The 19,749-nt window shown below is 36.9% G+C and overlaps 6 non-coding genes across 6 annotated transcripts; all 6 read left to right on the top strand.

Annotated features, from left to right (window-relative positions):
- The first annotated feature begins 1,676 nt into the window (after positions 1-1,676).
- On the top strand, positions 1,677-1,870 carry LOC115209986. Its single transcript, XR_003881355.1, has one exon. It is a non-coding gene; the product is annotated as a U2 spliceosomal RNA (small nuclear RNA).
- Positions 1,871-3,669: 1,799 nt separating this feature from the next.
- LOC115209992 lies at positions 3,670-3,863 on the top strand. The gene has a single exon (XR_003881361.1). It is a non-coding gene; the product is annotated as a U2 spliceosomal RNA (small nuclear RNA).
- A 3,993-nt stretch (positions 3,864-7,856) lies between these two features.
- Positions 7,857-8,050, top strand: LOC115209982. The gene has a single exon (XR_003881351.1). It is a non-coding gene; the product is annotated as a U2 spliceosomal RNA (small nuclear RNA).
- Positions 8,051-12,006: 3,956 nt separating this feature from the next.
- Positions 12,007-12,200, top strand: LOC115209981. The gene has a single exon (XR_003881350.1). It is a non-coding gene; the product is annotated as a U2 spliceosomal RNA (small nuclear RNA).
- Positions 12,201-15,984: 3,784 nt separating this feature from the next.
- Positions 15,985-16,178, top strand: LOC115209983. Its single transcript, XR_003881352.1, has one exon. It is a non-coding gene; the product is annotated as a U2 spliceosomal RNA (small nuclear RNA).
- Positions 16,179-17,864: 1,686 nt separating this feature from the next.
- On the top strand, positions 17,865-18,058 carry LOC115209990. Its single transcript, XR_003881359.1, has one exon. It is a non-coding gene; the product is annotated as a U2 spliceosomal RNA (small nuclear RNA).
- Positions 18,059-19,749: the final 1,691 nt, after the last annotated feature.

Raw genomic sequence — 19,749 nt, forward strand, 5'->3', positions numbered from 1 at the left:
ATAAATATATATATATATATTATATATATATATATGTGTGTGTGTGTGTGTGTGTGGCATATGACAGAAATTGTTGTATACAGTGCTCAGGTGCACTACAACTAAAAAAAAGCCATCAGGTGTACTGTTGGCGGATTTCAGGAAGTTTTGAAGAATTTAGTGTCTCGACAGCTAACGACAGAAGCTTGAACAATTCTGAGCGTGAAAAAATGTTTCCGAAAGTCATGGGTGATGCGTTGCTTTTTGATTTTGTCAGCATGTCCACGAGTGTTTAACATAAGGAGTTTAAAAAGGTGCTCAATGTTGTTGGAAAATGGTAGGTGTTCCTGTTTTTATAACTATCCAGAAGGATAAACATATCGTTGAGAACAATAGATTTAGTTGGTAGTCTTGTTATTTTAATACTAGCTTTTGGAAAATAGATGTTAGAAAGGTCAAGTGGGGAAGACATTATTTCGGCTTCGCTAAAGCAATCTGCCAAATGTAAAACTGCTGTCAAAGAAAAACTCTTGTTTTACCATTGAACCCTATCAATAGCCATACCCTTGAAATTTATGACCATAAGCCCTACTATTTGCTTGTTTAGCCAGAGTGAAGAAGGAAGCCCCTATTCAGTCATTTCACTTACTAGAAATAGCAGCTAACTCCACACTAACTCTGCCAAACGAAACTCCAAAGTCGTAAAAAAAACGAAAGATAAGTGTAGGTCAGACAATGTTCTCGATATATATATAAAGATGGGATAGTCTTTCCTGGCACACCTCCTACCTGACAGCTGAAATGTTAATAAGAACCCTTCAATACAACACCGGAAGTGAATGAGATCGAAACTACTATCTCTTGGTTTGAAGTAAACTCCTTAATTTAGCAACGAACCGACCAGTATGTGATCGTCCGATTTGCTAGAAGTAGCAACCAAACCGAAGCATTCGAAGTTGACGAAGAAAATGTCAGTTGCTTATATATATATATTTCTTATTGATCCATATACATGGTTTGAATATAATGCACCGGTCGAGTATGGGTCGCTCTGGTCAGAGGTCAGTCGGATTCATGCACCGTGACCTGCAACCCACCAGCCAGTCACTAGCCAACACTGCTGATAAGTTATTAGCCGCGCCCTCTATCTTGGTGACGTCACTTGTCTGAGACGTTTACTTTACGCAGTGGTAAGAACGTATGTTACTATTCAACATACAATATCGATATATACTTACAAATATAAGCATGGGGCGTTTGTCCACTTTCACACGTTAAGTAGGGGCTTTTGTCTGTACCCCTGTTCAGCACCCCCAGCTATCAAGATAGCACCCTCAGTTGCAATCGGCTGGCTACTTGGCTGCCTGCTACCCAGCAGCCAGTAAACACTGCTGCTAGTGTTGCTGCTGATAAGTAAGTGATTCGCCATACTCCCTATCTTAGTGACGTCACTTGTCTTAGACGTTTACTTTACACAATGGTAAGAACGTTTGTCACTATTCAACATACAATATCTAAATATATTTACAAATAATTGATTTAAAGATATTAAAAATATTTTAAACTAGGAAATGTAAGGATTGAATGTGTTTACATAATAGCAGGTAATTAAGTGTGATTGGAATAAATAATTTACACATCAGTGGGTGCATCATAACTTGTGTAAAGATAGTCTGTGGAAAAAAAGCGGAAGATTTATCGCTTCTCGGCCTTTTGGCTAAGATCAAAGTGTAGTATCTGTTCTTATCAGCTTAATATCTGATACGGTCCCTATTTGGGGCCATCGATATTAAACTGATTTTTAGAACGAGGCGAAGTGTTAGGGGCTTGCTCCGCCTTTGCCACGGGTTGTCCTGGTATTGCAGTGCTTCCGGGATTCAGCCCACTCCCACCTGGGAGATACAAATTAAAAATAAAATCAGATATATCGTTACAACCACTTTTTTTTTCGTCATCTCAGCGGGTTTTCCATTAGTTATCGTTGCTAAAACCTTCCACGCCGTCAGCAAGCGGTTCCCTTCCGATCCCGACTAAACCCCACGGTTTTTGTTCTCTTTGTTTCCTCATTTCAAATTCCGTCATCGCTTTCACCCCAACTCCTTCCAGGTTCAGTGCCTTTTGATGAGATCCTTTTCCTTCTAAGCAGTCGATTCAAGTCTCCACTACTCTAAGTATACTTTCCTTTCTATATCCTTCACATCAGGGCGGACTTCTATACTCTTTCCTGTTTCAGACTTTCGACTGCGGCCATGTTGGGGCACAGCCACGAACATTTAGACGTTTAAATCGACACCAGCACTTATTTCTTTAAGCCTAGTACGTAAATTATCGTGTATAGCTGAAGATACTTGACCAAGGTGCCACGCAAAGAACTGATCTCGGACCCATGTTGTTGTGAAGCAAGCTCCTTACGAAACGGTCATTTCTACATATTTTTTTAAATTGCAAAGCAGCTGTTCCACAAAATACATCTTATGTAACACATCTGCTTCTAAAGTTGGTGCGACTATGAAATATATCAAGTATCTAACCAGAGGCGGTAAAGTCACCACAATAAAAGCAATATTCGTGTCAACGGAGCATGCAAGGGAGAACTCGACTCGAACCTTCCAAAGTGGAAATATTTTATTTTTACCTTTATATCTGGGACGTAGGACGTCCCGGACAAAAGTTTAAAATGTCCCCCCAGAAGTAGAGGTAGGCTGGATTGTACCACACTTCTATACAAGAGGGAGGACAAGATACAATTGATCGAAATTGCAAGAGACGGGCCTACAATTCAAGATTGTTATACATTTTGAGTATTGTTATCACTAGTGATATGAAGATAAAACTTTGTATTTTGTATTTTATGTGTAGATGTATATATATAGATGTACATGTAATATGTACACATATATATACACATATATACATGATCTAGCACTATGACCCGGCAACAACGGGTTATAATGCTAGTTGGTCTATATATGTGATTTGAGGGCGCAATAGCCTAGTAGTTAGGGCAGCGGACTCGCGGTTGTAGGATCGCAGGTTCGATTCCCAGACCTGGCGTTGTGAGTGTTTATTGAACGAAAACACCAAAAGCTCCACGTTCTCCGACAGGGGGTGGTGGCGATCCCTGCTGTACCCTTACAACACTATTTTCTCACTCTCTCTCTGTCTCTCTTTTGTTGGCCTGCTCGCTTAGCCTGCGGGGTGGCGTCATTTGAAGGCCAAAAGAATGCAAAGCGCATTGTGACCAGCGATGAATAGCAACATCTGATAGCTTGGTCGGTCACGGTGATCACAGTGATATATGATTTGAAAATCCACTAATCGAGGATTGAACGCTCTGGTCAGAGGTCAGTCAGATTCATTCACCGTGACCTGCTACCCACCAGCCAGTCACTAGCCAACACTGCTGATAAGTGATTAGCTGCGCCCCCTATCATGGTGACGTCACTTGTCTTAGGCCTTTACTTTATGTAATGATAAGAACATATATTACCATTCAACCTACAATATCTATATATACTTACAAATAATTGATTTAAAGATATTAGAAATATTTTAAACTAGGAAATGTAAGGATTGAATGTGTTTACAATATAGCAGGTAATTAAATGTGATTGGAATAAACAATTTACACATCAGTGGGTGTAATATTAACTTGTGTAAAGATAGTCTGTGGTAAAACGGGCAAAATTTATCGCTTCTCGGCCTTTTGGCTAAGATGAAAGTGTAGTATCTGTTCTTATCAGCTTAATATCTGATACGGTCCCTATATGGGGCCATCGATATTAAACTGATTTTTAGAACGAGGCGAAGTGTTAGGGGCTTGCTCCGCCTTTGCCACGGGTTGTCCTGGTATCGCAGTGCTTCCAGGATTCAGCCCACTCCCACCCGGGAGACACAAATTAAATCTAAAATCAGATATGTTGCTACAGTCTCCCTTTTTTTTTTACATCATCTCAGCGGGTTTTCCGTTAGTTGTCCTTGCTGAAGACCTTCCTCGCCGTCAGCAAGCGGTTCACGTTCGATCCCAACTCAACACCACGGCTTTTGTCCTCTTTGCTTCCTTATTTCAAATCCCGTATTCGCTTACACACCAACCCCTACCAGGTTCAGTGCCTTCAGAGAACTCCCTTTTTTTCTTTCAAGAGGTCGATTCAGGTCTCCCCTTTAAGTATATACTTTTCTCTCTCTCTCCTTCACACCAGTCTCAGGTGCCAAACAAAGTCACCCGGAAACTGCATTTCCACTTCACTACAACAAAGTATGACAACAGCAAAAACAATGTAGATGCACAGAAGAAGTGATATTCCCTATCTATCAACCTACTAGAAATAACAGCTAACAGACAGGATCAATTGGTAGGAATTCCAGTATCTTCCACCAATAGTACTTACTAGTATAGTCTTTGAAAGAAAACAGCAGGGATCTTTTCCTTTTGAACGGCAGTTTTCAAAATAATTTCCAGTTAACTAAACACTTTTAAATTCGGTAGAATGTGTCAAAATAAAACATTTTTTTCTTTTGGCTTTCTTGAGAAATTGTAATTTGTAAGTTTAACGTCGTTTAATTTTTCGAATTTTAACCAATCGATGGCCTCTATTTAGCTAAAATCATTTGCTGCGTCTAAAACTGAGACAACATCCTGTCACTGTTATGTTTACGTTCGAAAAGCGTGTGTATAAAATTATAGAATTATTTTGTTTGTTTATCGTCTAAATTGTTTTCCATTGCTTTCGTTTAAGCCTTTTTTTTCTTCTTAAACAATGGAAAATAGTTTAAACAATACACGTGTATGAATAATTTTAGACACATGCGTAACAATTAAATTAATTTAACAATTAAAAAGAAAAAAAACGAACGGCTAAATTTTAGGGTTTGAGTTAGTGTAGGGTTAGGGTTAGGTCAGTGACAGGATGTTGTCTCAGTTTTAGACGCAGCAAAGGATTTTAGCTCAATAGAGGCCATCGATTTGTTAAAATTCGAAAAATTAAATTACATTAAACTTATAAATTACAATTTTCTCAAGAGGGCCAAAATAAAAAAAAATGTTTTCTTTTGACATATTCTACCAGTATACGAAGTTTAAAAGTCTTTAGTTAACTAGAAATGATGTTGAAAACTGCCATTCAAAAGGAAAAGATCCAACAGCAGATGCGATTGTAACGGGTGGGAGGTCTTGAAATCACTATAATCGCCAGTATGTATTTCCGTCTCCAACGCCAGACTAATACCCATACAGCCCCTAATCACTTCAAAAAGATTTTGGTATCGCCAGATTTATATAACTGTAAACATTAATATATGATAAATCCAATTTTTACTTTTCAAGATCAAATAAAACTAACAGAAAGATGGAAAATAATCCCTTCCACTGAAAGCAAAAGGCCTTGAAATTTTGGGGGATGGGACTACTCGATTACAAAGACCTCAGCTTCCACTGTACTAAATATATTGCTAGAAATAGCAGCTAACTGACCACCAACAAATCGACCAAATGATTGCAACATTATTTGCTCAATGAGAACTGAAATGTTAGCTTCACCACAGTCCAGTTTCACTCCCAACGTTCACCTGACGCTATTGTAACTAATATTTTACGTTTAGTATGGTGAACAGTGGTACAAAACCGAGTACCTGTTGGTTTGAAGCAAACTTGTTACTTTAACAACGAACCAATCGCGACCTGGTCGCCCGACTTACAACGTGTAGCAATCTAAACAGAGCATTCGACATTAACGAAGTTGTGAGTCCCTTAAATATTTGTCATTGGACTATATATATAAAACTGAGAATGAGTGTCTGTCTATATGTCTGACTGTGTTTCCCTAAAACATGAGAACTACACAACCAATTTCATTCAAATTTTACACATGCCTTACTTATGGTACATGTCGTTTCTTGGGCAAAAAAATGTTCAACTTCTTGCCAATAGCAATATCATATCTTCTCCACTATTTCAGTATTATGTGTAAAAAGTGAAACAAAAACATTTCTCTGTTTTATGTTAGAAACTTTCACAATAAAATTAGAGATAATAATAACAATTGAATTATATGTAGTAAGTAATAATTAAAATCAAACTGAAGTTCAATATAATCGTAACATAACAAAAGTAAAAATAGCAATTGGTATAAAATTGCATCAATGACTTGATCTTGAATAAGTGGTTTCACATGAATGGGAATAAATTAAACTAAATCAACCTCGTACTGCTTTTTGATTCACCGTAAGGTTTGTTGTTATTATTATTACTGTTTAACTATTGTTATCACGTTTGTTGGTTTCGTAAGGGAAACGTTGTTGTGTTGCATTTGTTAAATAATTGTAAACTGTTACCGTCCCCCTCTGGGAGAAAGAGCTTTGGTTATTGTTTAAAAATTAAATTGTGTCCCTGTTTGGTGAAATTGACAATATTTTCACCGTTTATACGGAAGCATTTTTGTTAGAATGCCTTCGATAGAAGAAAGTCCAAAAATGAATTTCGCTGCAGCCGTCGACGGGCGCGTACTCATTAAAATTAAAATGGAAGAAATACAAACCTATTTCGAATTGATCACCGACAAAGACGGTGAAACTAGGATAACACCACCAAAGGACATAAAAAATTAAATTAAAGAAAAGACTATTATCTATAAAGTATACAATGTAGAGCTAAACAGATTTGAACAGCTAGAGGAAAGCACCATCGAAAAGTGTCTTGGTGCGACTATGAAATATATTGAAGTATCTAACCAGAGGCGGTAAATTCGCCAGAATAGAAGCAAGGTTCGAGTCAAGGAAGAACTCGATCGAACTTGCAAAGTGGAAATATTTTATTTTTACCTTTATATCTGGGACATAGGACGTCCCGGACAAAAATTTAAAATGTTGCCCAAGAAGTAGAGGTAGACTGGATTGTATTCACACTTCTATACAAGAGAGAGGACAAGATACAAATGATCGAAATTGCAAGAGACGGGCCTACAATTCCAGTCTGTTATATATTTTGAGTATTGTTATATCTAGCGATATCAAGATATAACTTTGTATTTTGTATTTTATGTGTAGATGTATATATATGGATGTACATGTAAAATGTACACACATATATATACATATATACATGAACTAGCACTATGAATCGCCAACGACGGGTCATAATCCTAGTTGGTCTATATATGTGATGTGAGGGCGCAATGGCCCAGTGGTTAGGGCAGCGGATTCGCGGTTGTAGGATCTCATGTTCAAATCCCAGACCTGGCGTTGTGAGTGTTAATTGAGCGAAAATACCAAAAGCTCCACGACGCTCCGGCAGGGGGTGGTGGAGATCCCTGCTGTACTCTTTCGCCACAAATTTCTCTGTCTCTCTCTCTCTATTGTTGGCCTGCTCGCTTAACCTGCGGGGTGGCATCATTTGAAGGCCAAAAGAATGCAAAGCGCATTGTGACCAGCGATGAAGAGCAACATCTAATAGCCTGGTCGGTCACGGTGATCACAGTGATATATGATATGAAAATAAGATGCACTAATCGAGGGTGGGACGCTCTGGTCAGAGAACAGTCAGTTTCATTAACCGTGACCTGCTACCCACCAGCCAGTCACTAGCCAACACTGCTGATAAGTGATTAGCCGCGCCCCCTATCATGGTGACGTCACTTGTCTTAGACGTTTACTTTACGCAATGGTAAGAACATATATTACCATTCAACATACAATATCTATATAAACTTACAAATAATTAATTTAAAGATATTAGAAATATTTTAAACTAGAAAATTTAAGAATTCAATGTGTTTACAATATAGCAGGTAATTAAATGTGATTGGAATAAATAATTTACACATCAGTGGGTGTAATATTAACTTGTGTAAAGATAGTCTGTGGTAAAACAGCTAAAATTTATCGCTTCTCGGCCTTTTGGCTAAGATCAAAGTGTAGTATCTGTTCTTATCAGCTTAATATCTGATACGGTCCCTATTTGGGGCCATCGATATTAAACTGATTTTTAGAACGAGGCGAAGTGTTAGGGGCTTGCTCCGCCTTTGCCACGGGTTGTCCTGGTATTGCAGTGCTTCCAGGATTCAGCCCACTCCCTCCCGGGAGATACAAATTAAGAATAAAATCAGATATATTGTTACAGTCCTCTTTTTGTTTTCATCATCTCAGCGGGTTTTCCGTTAGTTGTCGATGCTAAAGACCTTCCTCGCCATCAGCAAGCGGTTCACGTTCGATCCCGACTCAGCCCCACGGTTTTTGTCTTCTTTGCTTCCTTATTTCAAATCCCGTCATCGCTTTCACGCCACCCCCTACCAGGTTCAGTGCCTTTTGAGGAGACCCTTTTTTCTTCTGCGAAGTCGATTCGAGTCTCCCCTTTAAGTATATTTTCCTTCTCTCTCCTTCACACTAGTCTCAGGTGCCAAGCAAAATCACACGGAAACTGCATTTCCACTTCACTACAACAAATATGACAACAGCAAAAACAATGTAGATGCACAAAAGAAGTGGGATTCAATATCTATCAACCAACTAGAAATAGCAGCTAACAGACAGGATCAATTGGTAGGAATTCCAGTATCTGCCGCCAATAGTACTTACTAGTATAGTCTATGAAAGAAAACAGCAGGGATCTTTTCCTTCCGAACGGCAGTTTTCAACATAATTTCTAGTTAACTAAACACTTTTAAACTTCGTATACTGGTAGAATGTTTCAAAATAAAACATTTTTTTCTCTTGTCTTTCTTGAGAAGATTGTAATTTGTAAGTTTAACGTAGTTTAATTTTTCGAATTTTAACCAATCGATGGCCTCTATTTAGCTCACATCATTTGCTGCGTCTAAAACTGAGACAACATCCTGTCACTGTTATGTTTACTTTTGGAGAGCGTGTGTATAAAATTTATAGAATTATTTTGTTTGTTAATTGTTTAAATTATTTTCCATTGCTTTCGTTTTAGCCTTTCGTTTTTTTTTTCTTAAGCAATGGAAAATAGTTTAAACAATACACGTGTATCTCAAAACAAAATGAATAATTTTAGACACACGCCTAACAATTTAAATTAATTTAACAATTAAGAAACAAAAAAACGAAAGGCTAAAATTTAGGGTAGGGTCAGTGAGAGGATGTTGTCTCAGTTTTAGACGCAGCAAATGATTTTAGCTGAATAGAAGCCATCGATTGGTTAAAATTCGAAAAATTAAACTACGTTAAACTTACAAATTACAATTTTCTCAAGAAAGCCAAAAGAAAAAATGTTTTATTTTGACACATTCTACCAGTATACGAGTTTAAAAGTGTTTAGTTAACTAGAATTTGTGTAGGAAACTGCCGTTCGAAAGGAAAAGATCCGATATATTTCGTCTTTACTTTCATTTTACCTGTTGCAGTCATTAAACTGAGGCCATGCTGGGGCATCGCCTCGAAGAATTTTTAGTCGAATGTATCAACTCCAATATTTTTTCAAATGATTTTCAACAAGGACATAGTTAAACCTAAATGTCTTTTAACATGATAGAGATAACAGCCAAATCTTTAAACATTATTTTTATAAATTTCAAATAAACAAAAACGGATACCGTGGTTGTAACAAAACAAACACTTACATATTTTAACTATGGGACGGGGTTTGTTTGAGGGGCTCTTGTCTTAGGGGGCTTTTTTTAAAGAGTCTTTTGACCTGCTCTAATTTACCCGCGTTTTCATATCATTAATTACTAAATCAAAAGAAATTCAATTTATCGCATCTTTAACGACTTCGGTTATTGCTTATGAGAAAAAAAAGGCGGCGACAATGTATATTTCAAAAGTGGATAAAACAAATTCTCATACTGGGGTTGGATGGGGCTGAGATTCTAACTGGGGGTGGAGGTGGGGCTGAGATTCAAACTGCAGGTGCTTAACACCCCATAGCTCCCCCATTGCTACGTGCCTGGCTGCAGGTCACAGTACCTGAATCTCACTGACCTCTGACCAGAGCGTCCATTCCTTGATTAGTGTATCTTACATTCAAATCATATTCATAGACCAATAACAAATATTTAAGAGACTCACATCTTCGTTAATGACGAATGCTTTGCTTTGATAGCTACACCTTGTAAGTCGGGCGAACAGGTACGGATTGGTTCGTTGTTAAATAAGTTTGCTTCAAACCAACAGGTACTCGGTTTCGTACCACTGTTTACCATATTAAACGTAAAATATTATTTACAATAGCGTCAGGTGAACGTTGTGAGTGAAACTGGACTGGGATATTTTCCTTTTGATGGACGGAATTTTCTAGTTAACTAAACAATTTGAAACTTCGTATACTGGTAGAATGTGTCAAAAGAAAACATCATTGTTAACAAAATTGAAAGCAAGATTGTAATTTGTAAGATTAACGTAGATTAATTCTTCGAATTTTTGCCCATGAAATGCCAGCATTTGAGCTGAAATCATTTGCTGCGTCTAAAATCTCAGACAATATCCTCTTGGAACGTAAACAGCACACACACACACACACGTGTTATTCATCCTTCTCTCTTCAGTCTTCTGTCTTCTGCATGTGCTAGAAGCAGCAGCTATATCTTTAAATCGATGAATTTCGTTGTCCAATAAAAATATTAACGATATTTTTTGAAAATTTTCTTTTCTTTTTTTTTACCGAAAAGGCTTCTTCCATGGTTTTGAGGGGCCAGAAACAACAAAAACAAAACAATAATATGCCTAAATCGGTCTAGAGTGGGATATAAGGGTACGCGGGGAGTGTGGGTCGTATTGTAAAAATTTGCGAAATATTTATTCATAAAAGGATGCCCCAGCTTGTCGGAGGCTCTGATGTAAATTGGGAAAAAAATCCTCGACACCAGTGCGTAATTGGTTCTTAATTTATCGACCCCGAAACGATGAAACATTGACCCCCGCCCTTCTGGTTAATTTACCTTTTGTGTAAAGTTGTTCCGGCAAGGGGCAAAACACAGAGGGCACAAAGCATGAGATACAAAAGTATTAAGTCGATTCTATCGACACCAGTGCGAACCCACGAACGTGTATGTATGCTTGTGTGCGTATGTGTGTGTACGTATATCTCCGTTTGTATGTGTGTGTACGCTTATATATTAATTACTATGTACTTGTGCAAATGTATATGCATGTGTTTCAGAGAGAGAGAGAGAGTGACAGTGTGTGTGTGTGCGTGTGTGTGCAAGTGTACGTGAGTATGCATTTGAATATAAGTGTGCGTGTGTGTATGCGGCGTGCGTCTGCTATGTTTGTTTATATCGATAACGCAGCAAATAATTTCAGCTCAAATGTGGTATTTCATTAGTTAAGATTCGAAGAATTAAACTACGTTAATCCTACAAATTACAATTTCGTTTTCAATTTTGTTTACAATAATGTTTTCTTTTGACACATTCAATCAGTATACGAAGTTTCAGATTGTTAAGTTAACTAGAAAATTCCGTCTATCAAAAGGAAAAGATCCAATATATCAGAAGTTTGACCAGGCTACGTGTCAAGAAGTGTGAAAAAATGAAAAATTAAATAAAAGTGGTGCTATTAAGTTAGACATGGCCTGGGCCAATAATGGCCGAAACCTATCAAAGTATCAAAGTAAATATAAGCTTGGGGCTTTTGTCCACTTTCACACTTTAAGTAGGGGCTTTTGTCCGTACCTCTGTTCAGCACGCCCAGCTATCAAGATAGCACCCCCAGTTGCAATCGGCTGGCAACTTCGCTGCCTGCTACCCAGCAGCCAGTAACACTGCTGCTAGTGTTGCTAATGACAAGTAAGTTATTCGCCATATTCCCTATCTTGGTGACGTCACTTGTCTTAGACGTTTACTTTTACACAATGGTAAGAACTTATATTATCATTCAACATACAATATTTATATATACTTACAAATAATTGATTTAAAGATATTAGAAATATTTTAAACTAGAAAATGTAAGGATTGAATGTGTTTACAATATAGCAGGTAATTAAGTGTGATTGGAATAAACAATTTACACATCAGTGGGTGTAACATTAACTTGTGTAAAGATAGTCTGTGGTAAAATGGCTAAAATTTTATCGCTTCTCGGCCTTTTGGCTAAGATCAAAGTGTAGTATCTGTTCTTATCAGCTTAATATCTGATACGGTCCCTATTTGGGACCATCGATATTAAACTGATTTTTAGAACGAGGCGAAGTGTTAGGGGCTTGCTCCGCCTTTGCCACGGGTTGTCCTGGTATTGCAGTGCTTCCAGGATTCAGCCCACTCCCACACGGGAGATACAAATTAAAAATAAAATCAGATATGTTGTTACAACCAACTTTTTTTTTTTTCATCATCTCAGTGGGTTTTCGTTAGTTGTCGTTGCTAAAGACCTTCCTCGCCGTTAGCAAGCGGTTCGCGTTCGATCCCGACTCAGCCCAAAGGCTTTTGTCCTCTTTGCTTTCTCATTTCAAATCCCGTCTTCGATTTCACGCCACCCCCTACCAGAATCAGTGCCTTTTGGGGAGACCCTTTTTTCTTTCAAGAAGTTGATTCAGGTCTCCCCTTTAAGTATATTTTCCTTCTCTCTCCTTCACACCAGTCTCAGGTGCCAAGCATAGTCACACGGAAACTGCATTTCCACTTCACTACAACAAAGTATGACAACAGCAAAAACAATGTGGATGCACAAAAGAAGTGACATTACCTATCTATCAACCTACTAGAAATAGCAGCTAACAGACAGGATCAATTGGTAGGAATTCCAGTATCTGCCGCCAATAGTACTTACTAGTATAGTCTTTGAAAGAAAACAGCAGGGATCATTTCCTTTTGAACGACAGTTTTCAAAATAATTTCCAGTTAACTAAAAACTTTTAAACTTCGTATACTGGTAGAATGTGTCAAAATAAAACATCTGTTTCTTTTGGCTTTCTTGAGAAAATTGTAATTTGTAAGTTTAACGTAGTTTAATTTTTCGAATTTTAACCAATCGATGGCCTCTATTTAACTAAAATCATTTTCTGCGTCTAAAACTGAGACAACTGTTATGTTTACGTTCGGAAAGCGTGTGTATAAAATTATAGAATTACTTTGTTTGTTAATTGTTTAAATTATTTTCCATTGCTTTCGTTTTTTTTTTTTCTTAAGCAATGGAAAATAGTTTAAACAATACACGTGTATCTCAAAACAAAAACAAAACGAATAATTTTAGACACACTCGTAACAATTATATTAATTTAACAATTAAGAAAAAAAAAAAACGGAAGGCTAAAATTCAGGGTCGGGTCAGTGAGAGGATGTTGTCTCAGTTTTAGACGCAGCAAATGATTTTAGCTGAATAGAAGCCATCGATTGGTTAAAATTCGAAAAATTAAATTACGTTAAACTTACAAATTACAATTTTCTCAAAGCCAAAAGAAAAAAAATGTTTTATTTTGACACATTCTACCAGTATACGAAGTTTAAAAGTGTTTAGTTAACTAGAAATTGTGTAGAAAACTGCCGTTCAAATGGAAAAGATCCGATATATTTCGTCTTTACTTTCATTTTACTTGTTGCAGTCATTAAACTGAGGCTATGCTGGGGCATCACCTCGAAGAATTTTTAGTCGAATATATCAACTCAAATATTTTTTTTAATGATTTTCAACAAGTACATAGTTAAACCTAAAAAAGTCTTTTAACATGATGGAGATAACAGCCAAATCTTTAAATATTATTTTTATAAATTTCAAATGAACAAAAACGGATACGGTGGTTGTAAAAAGAACAAAACAAAACACTTACATATTTTGACTATGGGAAGGGGTTCGTTTGAAGGGCTCTTGTCTTAGGGGCCTTTTTTATGAGAAAAAAAGTCGGCGACAATGTATTATTTCAAAAGTGGATAAAACAAATTCTCATACTGGGGTGGGATGGGGCTGAGATTCTAACTGCGGGTGCTGAGCACGCCATAGCTCCCCCATGGCTACGTGCCTGGTTGCAGGTCACAGTACATGAATCTCACTGACCTCTGACCAGAGCGTCCATTCCTTGATTAGTGCATCTTACGTTCATATCATCTTCATAGACCAATAACAAATATTTAAGAGACTCACATCTTCGTTAATGTCGAATGCTTTGTTTTGATAGCTATACCTTGTAAGTCGGGCGACCAGGTTGCGATTGGTTCGTTGTTAAAGTAACAAGTTTGCTTCAAACCAACAGGTACTCGCTTTCGTACCACTGTTTACCATATTAAATGTAAAATATTATTTACAATAGCGTCAGGTGAACGTTGTGAGTGAAACTGGACTGGGATCTTTTCCTTTTGATGGACGGAATTTTCTAGTTAACTAAACAATTTGAAACTTCGTATACTGGTAGAATGTGTCAAAAGAAAGCATTACTGAAAACAAAATTGTAATTTGTAAGTTTAACGTAGTTTAATTCTTCGAATTTTAACCAATGAATTGCCAGCATTTGAGCTGAAATCATTTGCTGCGTTTAAAAACTCAGACAATATCCTCTTGCAACGTAAACAGCACACACACACAACACACACACACACACACACACACACACACACACACACACACGTGTTGTTCATCCTTCTCTCTTCTATCTTCTGCATTTGCTAGAAATAACAGCTATATCTCTTAAATCGATGAATTTCGTTGCCCAATAAAAATATTAACGATATTTTTTGAATATTTTCTTTTCTTTTTTTTTACCGAAAAGGCTTCTCCCATGGTTTTGAAGGGCCACAAACAACAAAAACAAAACAATAATATGCCTAATTTGGTCTAGAGTGGGATATGAGTGTACGCGTTGAGTGTGGGTCGTATTGTAAAAATTTGCGAAATATTTATTCATAAAAGGATGCCCCAGCTTGTCGGAGGCTGTGATATAATTTGGAAAAAATCCTCGACACCAGTGCGTAATTGGTTCTTAATTTATCGACCTCCGAAACGATGAAACTTTGACTCCCCCCTTCTGGTTTATTTACCTTTTGTGTATATTTGTTGCGGAAAGGGGCAAAACACAGAGAGGACAAAGCATGAGGTACAAAAGTAATAAGTCGATTCTATCGACACCAGTGCGATACCACGAACGTGTATGTAAGCTTGTGTGCGTATGTGTGTGTACGTATATCTCCGTTTGTATGTGTGTGTACAATTTTATATTAATTACTATGTGCTTGTGCAAATGTATATGCATGTGTTTCAGAGAGAGAGAAAGAGTGACATAGTGTGTGTGTGTGTGTGTGTGTGTGTGTGTGTGTGTGCAAGTGTACGTGTGTATGTATCTGAATATATGTGTGCGTGTGTGTATGCGGCGTGCGTCTGCTATGTTTGTTTATATCGATAACGCAGCAAATGATTTCAGCTCAAATGTGGCATTTCATTTGTTAAGATTCAAAGAATTAAACTACGTTAATCTTACAAATTACAATTTTGTTTTCAATTTTGTTTACAACAATGTTTTCTTTTGACACATTCTACCAGTATACGAAGTTTCAAATTGTTTAGTTAACTAGAAAATTCCGTCCATCAAAAGGAAAAGATCCAATATATCAGAAGTATAACCAGGCTAGGCGTCAAGAAGTGTGAAAAAATGAAAAAATAATATAAAAATTTAAGCATGGGGTTTTTGTCCACTTACACACTTTAACTTGGGGCTTTTGTCCGTACCTCTGTTCAGCACCCCAGCTATCAAGATAGCACCCCCAGTTGCCATCGGCTGGCAACTTGGCTGCCTGCTACCCAGCAGCCAGTAAACACTTCCGCTAGTGTTGCTGATGCCAAGTAAGTGAATCGCCATATTCCCTATCTTGGTGACGTCACTTGTCTTAGACGTTTACTTTATATAATGATAAGAACGTATATTAACATTCAACATACGATATTTATATATACTTACAAATAATTGATTTAAAGATATTAAAAATATCTTAAACTAGGAAATGCAAGGATTGAATGTGTTTACAATATAGCAGGTAATTAAGTGTGATTGGAATAAATAATTTACACATCAGTGGGTGTAACATTAACTTGTGTAAAGATAGTCTGTGGTAAAATGGCTAAAATTTTATCGCTTCTCGGCCTTTTGGCTAAGATCAAAGTGTAGTATCTGTTCTTATCAGCTTAATATCTGATACGGTCCCTATTTGGGGCCATCGATATTAAACTGATTTTTAGAACGAGGCGAAGTGTTAGGGGCTTGCTCCGCCTTTGCCACGGGTTGTCCTGGTATTGCAGTGCTTCCAGGATTCAGCCCACTCCCACCCGGGAGACACAAATTAAAAATAAAATCAGATATGTTGTTACAGTCCCCTTTTTGTTTTCATCATCTCAGCGGGTTTTCCGTTAGTTGTCGATGCTAAAGACCTTCCTCGCCGTCAGCAAGCGGTTCCCGTTCGATCCCGACTCAACCCCACGGTTTTTGTCCTCTTTGCTTCCTCATTTCAAATCCCGTCATCGCTATCGCGCTACCCCCTACCAGGATCAGTGCCTTTTGATGAGACCCTTTTTTCTTCTGAGAAGTCGATTCGAGTCTCCCTTTAAGTATATTTTCCTTCTCTCTCCTTCACACTAGTCTCAGGTGCCAAGCAAAGTCGCACGGAAACTGCATTTCCACTTCACTACAACAAAGTTTAACAACAGCAAAAACAATATGGATGCACAAAAGAAGGGACATTCCCTATCTATCAACCAACTAGAAATAGCAGCTAACAGACAGGATCAATTGGTAGGAATTCCAGTATCTGCCGCCAATAGTACTTACTAGTATACTCTTTAAAAGAAAACAGCAGAGAACTTTTCCTTTTGAACGGCAGTTTTCAACATAATTTCTAGTTAACTAAACACTTTTAAACTTCGTATACTGGTAGAATGTGTCAAAATAAAACATATTTTTTTTTTGGCTTTCGTGAGAAAATTGTAATTTGTAAGTTTAACGTAGTTTAATTTTTCGAATTTTAACCAATCGATGGCTTCTATTTAGTTAAAATCATTTGCTGCGTCTAAAACTGAGACAACATCCTGTCACTGTTATGTTTACGTTCGGAAAGCGTGTGTAGAAAATCATAGAATTATTTTATTGTTAATTGTTTAAATTAATTTCCATTGTTTTCATTTTAGCCTTTCGTCTTTTTCTTTTCTTATGCAATGGAAAATAGTTTAAACAATACACGTATATCTCAAAACAAAGACGAAGTGAATAATTTTAGACACACGCGTAACAATTAAATTAATTTAACAATTAAGAAAAAAAAACGAAAGGTTAATATTTGGGCTAGGGTTAGTGTGGTTAGGGTCGTCAACTTTGCCTTTCATCCTTTCGGGGATGATAAATTTAGTACCAGTTACGCACTGGTGTCGATATAATCGACATAATCCGTTTGTCTGTCCTTGTTTGTCCCCTCTGTGTTTAGCCCCTTGTGGGTAATAAAGAAATATATATCAGAAGTTTGACCAGACTAGGCGTCAAGAAGTGTGAATAAAAAAACCAAAAAATAAAATAAAAATATTAGCATATGGCTTTTTTTCCAACTTTCACACTTTAAGTACCTCTGTTCAGCACCCCCAGCTATCAAGATAGCACCCCCAGTTGCAATCGGCTGGCTACTTGGCTGCCTGCTACCCAGCAGCCAGTAAACACTGCTGCTAGTGTTGCTGCTGATAAGTAAGTGATTCGCCATACTCCCTATCTTAGTGACGTCACTTGTCTTAGACGTTTACTTTACACAATGGTAAGAACGTTTGTCACTATTCAACATACAATATCTAAATATATTTACAAATAATTGATTTAAAGATATTAAAAATATTTTAAACTAGGGAAATGTAAGGATTGAATGTGTTTACATAATAGCAGGTAATTAAGTGTGATTGGAATAAATAATTTACACATCAGTGGTTGCATCATTAACTTGTGTAAAGATAGTCTGTGGAAAAAAAGCGGAAAATTTATCGCTTCTCGGCCTTTTGGCTAAGATCAAAGTGTAGTATCTGTTCTTATCAGCTTAATATCTGATACGGTCCCTATTTGGGGCCATCGATATTAAACTGATTTTTAGAACGAGGCGAAGTGTTAGGGGCTTGCTCCGCCTTTGCCACGGGTTGTCCTTGTATTGCAGTGCTTCCAGGATTCAGCCCACTCCCACCCGGGAGATACAAATTAAAAAGAAAATCAGATATATCGTTACAACCACCTTTTTTTTCACCTCAGCTGGTTTTCCGTTAGTTGTCGTTGCTAAAGAACTTCCTCGCCGTCAGCAAGCGGTTCAGTTCGATCGCGACTCAACCCCATGCATTTTGTCTTCTTTGCTTTCTCATTTCAAATCCCGTCATCGCTTTCACCCCACCCCTACCAGGTTCAATGCCGAAGATATCAGTCCCTTAAATATTTGTTATTGGACTATATATATAAAACTGAGAAGGTGTGTCTGGTCTGCCTGTCTTACTGTGTTTCCCTAAAACTTGAGAACTACACAACCAATTTCATTCAAATTTTACACTTGCCTTACTAAGGGTCCATATAGTTTCATGTGCAAATAAAATGTTCAACGACTGGCCTTGGGCAAGCCCAAGGCAATATCATATCTTCTCCACTATTTCAGAATTACGTGTTAAAAGTCAAACAAAAACTTTCTCAATTTTATGTGAGATACTTTCACTGTCAAATTAGAGATAATAATAACAATTGAATTATATGTAGCAAGTGATAATTAAAATCAAACTCAAGTATAATATAATCGTAACATAACAAAAGTAAAAGTAGCAATTGGTACAATATTACATCTTTTACTTGAACTTGAATAAGTGATTTCACATGAATGGGAATAAAATAAATTAAATCAACTGAGTACTGCTTTTTGACTCACCGCAAGGTTTTTTGTTATTATTATTACTGTTTAACTATCGATATCACGTTTGTTCGTTCCTCGTTTCCTACGGCGGTTTTCGATTTATTTTACCGCTTTCTCTTAGGTTATATTACTTTATTTGTCTTTTCTCTGAGTAAGGGAGAATATAATGATTCAACGTCACTTATACTAAAGTGTTATAATTATAACTAAAAACCCTAACTACAGTTATAACGTCATATAGGCATATACGCATGGAACGCTATATTAATGACATGTATGTTGAATATTTTAATCGTGTCCTTTAATCCGCTGTAAGAAACATAAATCAAAGATTACAGAAATGCATATTTATCTATGCTTAGTTGAAAAACAAACATGAAGAGAAACATTTTCTTTTAAATTATTTTTTATTATATAAATATAACATTTTATATTATTTACAGTAAGAAAGATAACTTTGTCGTGAAGAAAAACGACTATAAATTCCTTAGCTAATTTCTTGTTTCTATCTAATACATTAACCAACAAATCAAAATAGATTTGTGATTAACTTAGACATGGCATAAAAATTACCGATGTCTCCAAAAGAGTGAGTGACGTGGAGTTATGTGACAACCAACGATCACTATAGTTTCTTCCCAAAACCCGGATTTTTATAACTGCTCAACTTGACTGAAAAGAATCGAAATTCAGGACAAATATTCTTTACGAAACATTTAGAATCTTTATATGAGCAGTTATATTAACCAATAGGAAAAAAGAAAATGATAATTCTTCGGCAAAAACATTACGTCATATTGCCAATTCACGCCACATTTCAAAATGGCTAAAATGGTTATTGCTACACTCGCAAGGGAAACGTTGTTGTATTGCATTTGTTAAATAATTGTAAACTGTAACCCTCCCCATCTGGGAGAAGGAACTTTGTTTATTGTTTAAAAATTGAATTGTGTCCCTGTTTGGTGAAATTGACAATATTTTCACC

Source organism: Octopus sinensis, linkage group LG3, assembly GCF_006345805.1.
Source record: "Octopus sinensis linkage group LG3, ASM634580v1, whole genome shotgun sequence".
NCBI classification, from domain to species: domain Eukaryota; kingdom Metazoa; phylum Mollusca; class Cephalopoda; order Octopoda; family Octopodidae; genus Octopus; species Octopus sinensis.